Here is a 12,549-nt window from a genome sequence, read left to right on the forward strand (position 1 = left end):
AATCTAATGGATCTAGAGAGTAAGGGAGGACAAGACATACTCGAAGAAAGCGCTCCGCCAATGACCGCCTTGGACCTCGTCAGTGGAGGTGAAGGTGGCTGAAGGGGTGTAGTCCCGTGCTTCTTCATTGTCTTCGGGTTAGGCCTAGATCCATCTAGCTTAGCATTGTTCATATCGGCTTCATCCGATTATTCCTTCTGCGTCTATGTTCCCTCAACAGATGTGGGCTTCCCTCTAGACCCTGATTTATTTTTTGTGAGGAGAGGGCAGTCTATGTAGAGATGCCCGTCTTTATCACATCGTCTACAACAGAAGGGAACCCCTTCATAGTCCAGGATCTATGTCCAATCATAGTTCCTCCAGCAAAGGGTAACTTTTTCTTGCAAGCCTACTCTAATATCTAGGTGCACCAATAGTCTTGCATAAGCCATGACTCCTCGGGAAAGGTAGGATCTTTCATAATCTAGGTAAGTTCCTAGGGTATTTCCAATTCTTTTGAAGATTTCCTCAGTCCAGAAATGTAGGGGCAGACCAGGTAGTCTAACCTAGATTGGCCCTACCGAGAGCTGTTCTCTATGAGGGTTAAAGAGCGGGCTCCATATCCTTAGCATGACCAGATCTTGTTCGATGTGCCAGTAGGATGATAAAACCCAATTTTTGTGGTCAAATTGTGCAAATCTAAGGGAAAACCAGCCACGGACAAAAGTTTGCACAATAGGTATATCTTCCAAGTGATGGCCCCATATTTCAGCTACCCATTGCTTAAGTCTAGCTACGGAATAGGTCCTTCCTCTAACTCTGCCTATCAGGACCGTTGTTGCCATATCCATGGTGTCCTGCCACTGGAAAACCTCTTGCGAGTCAATGAAAACGTCATGTGGCTTCGACTTTACATACCTTTGCTTCTTCCCCGGGATGGTTTCACAGTCTCCACTAGTTCAGGGTGATCTTCAGGGTGAGGGTTTGGTGGATTAGGGTTAGGGTTAGGGTAAGGGTTTGGAGGAAACTGTTTAGATTTAGGTGGGTAGGCATCCAGGGGGGAACGGTGGTGTAGCTTCCAGATGGCTGTGCCTATTCCAGGGGAAGGAAGGAATGCGAAGGGAGGGCTTCACTGAACGGGGAATAGGGAGGGTAGTGAATAGCCTTAGGGGGATGGAGGGAGGATAGGCTAGAGGATTCAACCACTCAAACAGATGCGGAGGGGCCGAGATCAGTGAGATGAGAGGACGATGCCAGGGAAGGCACGGAGAGAGACGACCAAGTCACAGGTAGCTCCGGAATGTTGATCACAGAGCTTGGCTATCCCGAAAGCAACAAAAGAGGGGAAATTACCTCCGAGAGCTCATTGCTGAATAGAAAGTGCATGTCGCTATTAGCCAGTCTACCGAAGATGGAGATGCCCTCAAGCGGGTCCTCGGAATATTCTATTAGGTCGCTCTCCATGTTGCTCCGAGGTTTACGCCAGCTACCATTGAGAACCAAAGTAACCGACACAGGCTGAACCGAAACCCTACTAACGCAAAACCCCATTCACCAGTTCAAGTCGTCAGTGATAAGGAGGTGGAGGGTAAACGGGGTTCCTAGGCAGGTTACAACCAACACTGCGATGGAATACAGTCTGCATCTGCACCTAGGCCCCAGGTGTACATTTAGCTGGTCTACTCCGTGTTAGGTCATGGGTGTGCTAGCCATTCCTGCATTCTCTTCGCCATCGAGCCAAAACTAGATTCCAGTCCCCTCCAAAGTAGTTGAATTCCATTCCATACATATTAATTATTACCCAATATAATAATATAAATTAATTATATTATAATATATTATTATTATATAAAGTTAATAATAATAATATTAGGTAATATATATATTATATTAATATATATAATAATTAATATATTATTAACTATATAATTAATTATATAGTTATGTTATGCTATGATATAATAAGAACATATTGTGAGGATGGATTTTGTTAGTGATATAGATCAGTTATTAATATGGATAATGTGGTTTTTTATAATAATAATATCTTTTTAATTTTTCAGATGTAGTTGAGTGATTATAGATGAGTGAAAGTAGAGAAAATCTTTCACTATCTACCAGTGAAAAATTTATTATTATTTTTAAATATCTTTTAACATAATTTATAAAATATATTTATATAAATTCAAAAATACCTTTTTTTTCAAAGAATGATTTATATCTAATAAAAATTCAATAAAAAGTAATATAAATAGATTCTTAATATTTTTGAATTAGTCGTTTAGATTTAGGAACTTTCATTTGATCTAAACATGATAGACAAGTCTACCTAGGTGACACTCAGTGGATTTCCTAGTAGTTGCCCCCTTATTGTCACCTATGAAACCAAACATTTCCTTCAACAAAAATTTACACAATAATATGTAACTTAATAGAAATTTTTATTGTTTATTATATATTAAAAACTTGATGATGATGATGATGATGATGATGATGATGATGATGATGATGATGATGATGATGATGATGATGATGATGATGATGATGATGATGATGATGATGATGATGATGATGATGATGATGATGATGATGATGATGAACGTCCACTGAGACCAAACTTTGGTCTATCGGACCTAAAGAAACAAATTATTTAGTTTGATTAAAGATTTTATTCCTATGCTCAAAAAGCTTGGAGAGAAGCTTCCCGAGCTCACTATAATTTTGACATCCTAAAAGGCTAGGAAGGTTAGTATCGACAAAGATTATGAAACTGAGATCTAATGTGGTTATACGCCAGGCACTCTAAGAGGAAGTGGTTTTCATCCTCTATGTTTCTATCTTCAGAGAGATGGCAGATCCTTTCCATCCATGGTGTTTTAGGAACTGCCCAACGACATGTTTCACTATGGAGCTCATGAGAGTTTGTTCTAATCTTAACCATATTAATTTTCTTCTTTGAACTAGTTAAAACAGAGAGATACTTTTGATAGTGAAACAGATTGTTAGGCACTATATAATGTAGTTTATCCTCTAGACAAAAATAAAAATAACAATCTTTTCAAAAAAAATTAAAATAATTTAAAATATTATAAATCTTTATTTATATAAATTATAGAGAATATTGTAATACGATATATAATCTAAATTAAGTATGTTCACACTTGCCCTTATCTTCGTTTGGCATTACTTTCACCGTACAGGAGGGGGATTAATGTGGATGGAGACTTTAATGAGAATTTGGACGGGCAATTTGGTAAATGAGAAATTACTGGTAATTAATGAGGTAAATTGAATCAATTTATATATATATATATATATATAGAAAAGACTTCATTTTATATATATATATATATATATATATATATATATATAATAATAATTTATTTATTTATTATTTATTATTTATATAATTAAAAAATATTTTAATTATTTTTAAAATTTTATTATTGTTTTATTAAGTTAGGGGATATTTATATTATGTTTAATATAAATGAACATATATAATGGATATTACCATTAAGATTTTTTTTTTTAATATTAAATTTAATATATGGTTTATGTTCATATAATTGTTTCATTAACAAATTCAGTTTTCTCCATTATTTTTATCTTGACATGGACTTGTCTTCATATTTATATGTTTAGTTTTATTTTTTTATTTTTTATTTATTTTTATATTTATATTTTTAATTTTTCATTATTATTATAAGTAGTTTAGATTTATTTGAATTCTGAATTTACTAAGTAATAAGAGGTATTAAATCTATTTTTATTTTAAAAAAGGTTTGTATTTGAAATTTAATTGTTCTCGAAGTTTTAGATCTTAAATTAAAATTAATCTACGTTGGTTTAATTATTAATTGTAATTATACATATACTTATTAATTTTATTTTCTAATTTTTTAAACCAAGTCCAAATGTTCAAATAAATAATTGTAAAAATATTTATTATTTTATTTTATTTTTCTTTTATCTAATTTCACCAAATCAAAATATTTACATAACATAATAACAATAACATAATAACGAGATACAATAACACCTCTTCCATATTAATTTCTTAAAAAAAACCTACTAATACAATAAATATTTAGAATTTTCTCAATACACATTTTGAAAAAAAAAACCATAAAATTAAGGTTTTCTTTGTTTTTTTCATATTAATATACTCCATTTCTCTCAATATATCTAACATGTTAGTTTATAGTTTTCTTTACATGGTTAGCATATAGTTTTGAAAGTTAATCTATATTATTCATTAATGTGAACGCTATTCAAATATGGTTAGTGTAAATTTAAAAGGTAAGAGTTGGAAATAATAATGATAATTTTAAATTCTCATGTATCCCTTATATTTGCTTTATATTATTTTTATTTGAATGGTTTAAAGATGGATATCTCTATGCAGATAGTTTTGTATAATTTGTCATTTAAATTTTTATTTTAATAACAAAATAAATTTAATTATAATTTATATAAATTATAAATTTAAATATAATTTATATAAATTATAAAATATAAATATTGAATAGATATTTTATTTTATAAGATTTTTGATAAATTTATAATATTTTTTTATTTTTTTAAATATTTGTGTAAATGAATAATTGATAATAAAATATTTTTTGTCAAAAAGTAATAGTTTGAGTGGTAGTTAGTAAGTTTAATTCTCTATTATTTTGACTTTTATTTTTTAAATAAATGATAGTCTATAGGAAAGTAAATTTTTTTAACAAAATAAACAAAATAAATAATTATCTGAATATCAAAATGAATAATAACATTCATTGTGATTTGATTATGAATCATTCCCAAAATAGTCTTTAAAAAATATTCAACAAATATTTTATATATATATATAACTTTCCAACCTAAAAAAATTCTATACCATTTTTATTATATACTTTATTATGTTTTTTCAACTTCATATTTTATATTTTTTAAAAATATTTATCAAATATAATACATATTTCTATATGCATTTTCACACGTAATAAGAAATACAAATTTACCCATATATTAAAAATTAGTAAATAATAACTAAAATGTGTAATTAATAGTGCACTAAAATTAAATTTTCATTATTATCATTTAATAATATATATTTTTCAATTAAATAAATGATGCTAATATAAACATAGTAATGTATAGTTTTATTTTGTTTATAAATAGAAGTGGTTGTAATATAATAAAATTTTAAAGTTTTTTACAAATTTCATTATTATTATTTAATATTATATTTTTTCATCGAATTAAATAATGTTAATATAAACTTTTTAATGTATATTTTTATTTTGTTTATAAATAGAAGTTGTTGCAATATATTTTCTCATATTTTTACTTAGTGATTTATGTTTTTAAATATTTTTTAAATAAAAATAATTAGACTATTTTTATAATTAAAAAAATTAAAATATATTTGATTTCTAATTCAACAAAAAGTAATTTTAAATTTTGTTTTGTTTTAACTTTAAATTTTTATATAATTTGTACAATTATAATAGTGACCAGTGAAAGAGGTAATTGATCATGGAATTTTTATGGGAAGCTAATAGAAAGGTTAAGTAATTCTTACCCCAAAATAATATTTTTATTGAAGGAGTTTTAGGGATTTTTAGAGCATAATGTTGTGACTTTGGAAAGGTGTTCGTCAAACATAATTCATGTCTAGTTTTATGTTATTTAACCATTTCACAAATTGTGTCAACTATTATTTAGTAAAACTATTAGTTTCTCTTTTTTTAGTTTGATTGTTTAATGAGAGAAAATATGTAAGGGTAGCCTTTCAAGAATATAATTTTATATGATGGGGTCTTAGAGAAGGGTTGTTATACCCTTTATGAAGCATGTCATTTTCATTTATATATATATATTAGTAGTCTCTTTTATTCCTTATACTTTTCCTTATTTCAAACAATTTGTTATTTTATTCCTTTTTAGTAATTCTATTTCACTTTTATTATAAGTTTTATTTTCTGTTAATTTTTATGTTTTCGCTCACTTTTATTTTTTAAGATTGCTCTTTTTTATTTTTCTTTCCCTTTAGAAGTTCCCTCTTTTATTTTTTCTTAACATTTGTTTTCATTTACTCTCAATAAAAACTTAATGTCCAACTTTATTCTTTTCTTTCTTTCTTTTTTAGTCTTATTGATAGATTTTGTTTTGTAAGTAAGTATTTTTATTTCGTTGTTGTGGTATAAATGGCATGATACATATATCTAAGGGCTTGAGGCTATAGGTTGGGTATATTTGAAGAGAATTAGGCCCCTAGCCAAAATAGGGAAAAAAAATTACAAAAACAAAGTTAATGCAAAACATAAGACTCTAAGAGAGTTTATTGTATGGGAAACAAGACCACCCTAGAATTGAAAGCTAAAGAAGTAGCATGGAGGGTTTGCTAAGTACGAAACAAAACCTTGCGACCCTCCTTTCTCTAAGGACAAATAAAACATAAAAAGTTTGAAGTAGAACATAAACTAAAGGTTATGGATAAAACTCATAACTAAAACTTCTTGGATCTGAAGTGGAGTAGGGTTTGTTAGACACACCTAAACTATAATGTACCTCTAATTGTTCATTGGATATATATATATATATATATATATATATAGAGAGAGAGAGAGAGAGAGAGAGAGAGAGAGAGAGAGAGAGAGAGAGACTATTCTTTGAGCTTATACACTAGGTATGTAGCTATGTATATGGCTCCTTCCTACCCTTCATTCCTCTTAGGTCACCGGGGTATAATTAATGTGGTATTTTACATGTTTCATGAAATTATATGTTCACAAGTTAGGTGGCTTCCTCAATCCTTTTCCCCCTTCTAATTCCTCCTTCAAGGGTAAGGGATGTTTCCAAAACCGAGTGAACTAATTATAAAAAATTGGTGATATAATTGCAACTACCCAAGAAATTTTAATCTAAATCAAAGAGACACAATTCTACTCTACTAATATGTGGAATTCAATTCAAAATTTAGAAAAAAAGTCTCAAACATGCAATAAGAAATAACACACATGCACAATATTTTTCTAGAGGAACCCAACTACGAAAATCCCTCAATCCTCTTTACATTAATCAAATGAATATAGATGTATTGCAATTACTAGCTCAGTCTGAGGTCAACCTTTAAGTGAATAACATATCCCTCTCCTCAATGAGAAGCTCTAACCCATACTTAGTCAATTTCTTCCTAGTCTGCTTGAGCCCGTATTTCCTTGTGCAATTCCTAGAGAATTTGCCCCGTTTTTTTTAGGAATTTTCCTCCAATTGGTTGCCCAATTCCCAAGGTTTGATCATCTACCTACACACAACATTTGTACACTCAAACTAGTTTACAACTTCTTTCTACACTACCTTGGAATCTCAACCACAACTGGGAACATGAATTCTCTGCATGCACTAGTTATTTTAGGTTTATTAATCAATTAACTAGATGATCAATGAGTTAGAATGTTGTCCCACTACACAACTCACCTTCCACTAATTCTTCCAATTGTTAGAACTAGTTTAACTGAACTTAATTAGATATACTTGAATGAGATTACTAAAATTTAGCAATCAAACATGCATAATTGAACTCCAAGCACTATAACTCGAATTTACTGAGCTAACTAAGTGACCAAAGCCATATCGACAAGTTAATTGCATCCATGTTATCTGTTGATGTTGAAATTTGAATTTTCTCAATTTGACTAAGGAAAAATCAAATTGGAACTTTCTTGCTGCAATTTTCAACACTCCCTCTCAACAAGAAAGGGATTATCAACCACCACTATCGTGCACCTATGGAACTCAAACTTCAATCTTGACAAAGCCTTTCTCGAGATGTCAACATCTTGTTCCTTTATTGGAATGTATTGCAGCAACATTACCTGCCTATGCACACAGTCTCATAAATTATGATACTAGATATCTATATGCTTGGGTCGATCGTGAAATACCATATTCTCAGAGAGCTTAATGCAACTCTGGTTGTCACAATAGATAATAGTTGGATCCATCATCTGACCAAATAGTCCCACAAGTATCTTTCTTGTAAAAATTTCCTCACATGTTGCTTGACATGCAACCATGTATTTTGTTTTTCCCAAGCTAAGAACCATATATTTTTACTTCCTATTATACCAGGAAACCATTGTGGACCCAACAATGAAAATTCCACTTGATGTACTCTTTTTTTCAGTGGGACTTCCTGCCCAATCTCCATCTGTGAAGCCACATAGACTTAATCTCTCTATATATTTGTACCATAATCCATACTAGGTAGTGCCTCTAAGGTATCATAAAACACGCTTAACATCCTTCCAATATAATTTGGTTGGCATAACAATAGATTGGCTCAACTGGTTGACTTCATAACACATATCTAGTTGTGTGTTCACAAGATACATCATTAAACCCACTAACTTCTAGTAAATGGTAGCATCCACTTCTTCACTTGAAGTGGCAGTCACCTTCCTTTAGTTTGTCGCTAGAGGTGTCTCCATGGGTTTAAAATTCTCCATGAAAATTCTCTGTAGTATCTCGTGAGCATACATGTCTTGAGACAAAAACAATTCCCCATCGCCTTTCCATACATCCAGCCCAAGGAGTTAGTGCATGAAACCCATGTCCTTCATTTAAAATTTCCTTGCAAGTTCCTCCTTGCAAGAGTTGATCAGCTGCTCATCACCTGTTAATGTTAAATAATCAACATATAAAACAATGACAAGTAATTTACCTTCTACCAAAATATGATAGAGGTTTTCATCTACTTCACTTTTGGTGAAGCCTAAACTTGTGAGATAATTGTCGATCATGTTATACCAAGAATGGGGTTCCTATTTTATATTGTACAACGCTCGCTTGAGTCTGCATACATGAGACTCGCGATAAACTGTCTCAAAACCATCTGATTGCTCAATGTACACCTCCTCCATCTCCCACAATGAACACGAGCTGGGAGTACTTCTCATCATATTTTGTAGAAGTCCTACTCCACACATAAGTCTAGGGCTTCTCAACTTCTCCTCTAGCTCATCAACCCTTGAGCTCAACAACTGCCACTCTAGAAACCACCTAGGTCCATGAATATGGTGCACATCGAGCTCCAACATGGGAACAATCACACTGTCCTCCAGCAGACCATAAATTCCCAATCCACGACCACACTTGGTCCACTCTCACACTACCTTCAAAAAAACTACGAGTGACCAATCCTGTTGTAGCATTTGCTCCTATTTAGGGCATGCAATCATCTAGGAAACCCCTCATACTGGTTTCCAACAAAATTCTCCTATGACACCCATCCACTTACAAATTACATCAACACAAGAGGACATACATACCTACAAGTTCTTCTAGTCCTCTTGACATGAAACACAAAAAATTGTTGATATAATTTATTCATAGGATGGTTGCAAAACTATCCAATACACCAACCATCCAAAGTGGTCCAAAACTCGACCCAACACAAAGAAAAACTGGAGAAGTAAGATACCTTTCATCTATTTTCCATGGACTGAAGTCTGGTCATTGGTTAGGGAATCCTTGTAGGCCATAACAACCTACCATCTATTACCAAAACCTCCACCAAATATTGCGGCCTCCTTGAACCTACAAGCCTCTACCACTCATTGTCTTGATAAGCACCTACAACACCTAGATTAGGGTTGTTTAGCCCTCCAAATAGCCTCAACAAGTTTGCGGCCTAGTCTCCACAGGTTTGTGATCTCCTTGGCATGTTATAGTAAGAAATACCACTCCAAAATATGCCTAGAATAACTCCCTTCTCTTCGACCTACCTGCAAATTTCCAAAACAAATTCAAAGAAACTTGAAACAAATTCTAACTGAAAATGGCCTATATGCATGTAGTTTCTTTAAAGATAATTAAACTTAAAAAGGATAACAACTTAATATTTAACTCTGTGTCCTAGCTGTTGGTAGCATAATTGGTTAAAAAACGTATGGGCAAGCTTTTGCGTAGCTTACTGGAATGAATTTATTTTTGAAGATTGACCGCCATGCCACTACTCCAGGAATTGTGGATTATTTTAGAGAGATTGGCCTTCTTCAGGTTAGCAACACCCGTCATTGTTAGGTTCATAAGGGTCTTGACAATGTCTATTGAATTGATAATGTCTACGCAATTGAGTGTGGAGTTTTGATTTCCTTTTGCCCTTCTCTTTCCTATAATTTGTTTTTCTTACCATTTCTTTTGGTCAGGTGGTTTGGGCTCCAATACAAGAGTAGAGGTTTTGGCCATGTGGGATGTTTTAAATGTGTCATGTGGATTGCAGTGACAAGGATTTGAAAGTGACCATAGAATGGATCAAGGGAGTGCACTACCTTACTGTGTCATCACTAACCCATTATCTCTTGCAAATTCAAGCCATGAAATCTGGATTCCACTCTATTTCTTTTTGTATCTTCAGGGAGAAGAATTTTGAGATGAACTAGTTATATAAGAGGGCATCTCCTTACTTCCTGGGCTGATTAGATACGAATGCATTGATTATGGATTAGGCATCAACTTTGGGTCGTTTGTTTCTGCGTGAGTGAATTTGGTCTTTCCTAACAACATATTTTGTTAGTTGGAATCTTGATGCTCTATTTTTATTGTTCTAGGGCTAATGGCATCTAGATTGAGGCTCCTTGGGATAATTTTTTGAATTGTGTTTTTTGTTTGTATTTTCCTAGTTGGTTCCAGGCATAGAGTTATACTAAAATAATTTTAGGTTTTGGGTGAAGTCATTTTTTGTTTCAGGATGAAAATCACCTGGAGAGAGAGAGAGCATACTACCATTGATAATGAAGTTATGAATGATTAGTAGGCCTTAGATGCATTGAGGGGATGCGGTTTATTGAAAATTTTCAAAATGTCAAATATGAAGGCCAACACCCGCTTACTTGAAATGTTAATCCACTATTGGAGTATTGAAGATGATGCTTTTATGATTGATCAAATGCCTTTGAGGATAGAGGTAGAAGATATTTAATTTATCACTGGTCTCTCCCAGAGAGGAGAAGTTGTACATTTGACTGGCCAAACACGAGGTAGTCTTTCAGTGGAAGACTACGTGCATATATACTGTCTGGGGCATCCTGAGAAAATTGGAAGCCAAATTCCAATAAAACATGTAGAGAGTTTGTCCCTGAGGATCTTACTATTCACCATAGCTAGGATAAACGGATCAGCCTCATTACACCAAGCATCATGACTATCCATGAGCTTGGCCATGGAGTGTCTCACTACAGTTTTTGATTGGTGTACACCTCTTCTTACCAACATGAAGAGCCAGTTGTCCTCCATTCAGAAAGGACAGACCAAAATTTTTGGATATGGGACCATTTTGTGCTCCTTCTTCTTCGAGAAGGTTCCAGGGCTATGTCCCAGAGTATCAGTTTCTATTAGTAGCCCCCGAGATCCTTGGATGGGTAGGTGGGCCGACCTGATGAAACGCCTTGGAGGTGGGGACGTGCCGAGGACTGCTTTCGATGATGAGTTCTTCTCCTGGTGGGAACAAAAAATCATCGCTGTGGACGACTATCCCTATGCCAACATGGATTTCCGAGGAGATCCAGACTTGGTGCTGCCAGCAAATGCCACATGGGGAGAGATAGGTAACCATTTTTTTTTTAATTTTTATCAATTTTTAAGATTTTTTATGTTTTTTAAATATGAAAATGAACTTAAGGATATTTTTGATGGGATTAAAATACTGACATAATGAACATGTTCCAGATGTGGGTCTAGTACAACCAGATGGATTTCCGCGGCATAGGCATCATGGAAGAGGTGCCAAAGAGGCGGCGCAGAGATAGAGAGGGTCTTATATGCAGTCCAATGAAACTTGGTGAGATTGACTCACCGAGTACCAATGGAGGTCATAGAAGATCTACCGAGGATATGCAGCACCGCGTGGTAGGAGTACCACGCGATTGGGTTTGCCTTTTTCGGCATGTGGCCAAAGCAATAGTCACCTACTTAGCCGCTCATCCTGAGCTGGGTCATTAGATATACTAGACATGATTATGGGCATTTAGTCCCGATTTTGTATATTATTTTTGAAACACTTTATGTACGCATGGGCGATTTTATGATATACACATAGATATATATATATATATATATATATATATATATATATATATATATATAGATATACAGTTCTAGATTTTTGATGTTTGTTCTATCTTGATGAATGAATGATATGCCAATCAATGCTTGATTAGCGATAGAATCTGCTAATGAATTGTCAAATCATGGATTATGAAAATATGTAATGAAAACAAATGATATTTGCAACACCCTCACTCTCAAAAATTGGTGATATAAATAAGGATCCCAAACCCAATAAATGTTATTCAATTGTGACACTACCAGCTGTGAGTCAAGATACACTACCAATGAATCAATTCCATAAGAAATAGCTTTGGATAGTAAATTAATGACAACAGTATATTCGACAATATTATTTGACACAGAACCAATACATACTCCCCATGACACCATCAACTGACCAAATGGATAATAAATCACCCAAGCTGTAGAAGCAAGATTCCAAGTGTGCCGACTAGCATCATCGGT

The sequence above is a fragment of the Pinus tabuliformis genome, chromosome 1_2 (genome assembly GCF_031772625.1).
Source record: "Pinus tabuliformis cultivar Carrire ecotype Pingquan chromosome 1_2, CPIR1, whole genome shotgun sequence".
NCBI lineage: Eukaryota > Viridiplantae > Streptophyta > Pinopsida > Pinales > Pinaceae > Pinus > Pinus tabuliformis.